At 28.9% G+C, this 298-nt stretch overlaps 1 protein-coding gene across 1 annotated transcript in view; it reads left to right on the top strand.

The window, feature by feature from the left end:
• Positions 1-298, top strand: part of LOC106809172 (fatty acid synthase-like) — a 3809-nt gene that overhangs the window by 1233 nt on the left and 2278 nt on the right. The window lies entirely within an intron of this gene.

The following is a 298-nucleotide window of genomic DNA, read 5'->3' as shown; positions in this document are numbered from 1 at the left end:
CTTGTGACATGAATAACATGACATCAATAGTAGATAATAGAGACTCTATTATCTACCCTTGATGACATGAATGACATGAATAAAATTTAACAAAACGTTTGTTTCGTTTTGTATTTGGTTAGTATTTGTGTTTCACTAGATTAAAATTAATATTTTCCTAAATTAATATATTCCGTTTGTAAACGTACACATTGTATGCGTTTTTTATTTTGCTGGAGTGACGCAGATCGAACAAACGAATCGTATTGCAAGAGGCGTGAATAATTGTAATTTTCCACGTTGTTTATTTTAAAATAAA

Source organism: Priapulus caudatus, unplaced genomic scaffold (assembly GCF_000485595.1).
Source record: "Priapulus caudatus unplaced genomic scaffold, Priapulus_caudatus-5.0.1 Scaffold333, whole genome shotgun sequence".
Classification (NCBI taxonomy): domain Eukaryota; kingdom Metazoa; phylum Priapulida; class Priapulimorpha; order Priapulimorphida; family Priapulidae; genus Priapulus; species Priapulus caudatus.
The sequence above is the reverse complement of the archived record's forward strand: the minus strand, read 5'-3'. Positions and strand labels throughout refer to the sequence as shown.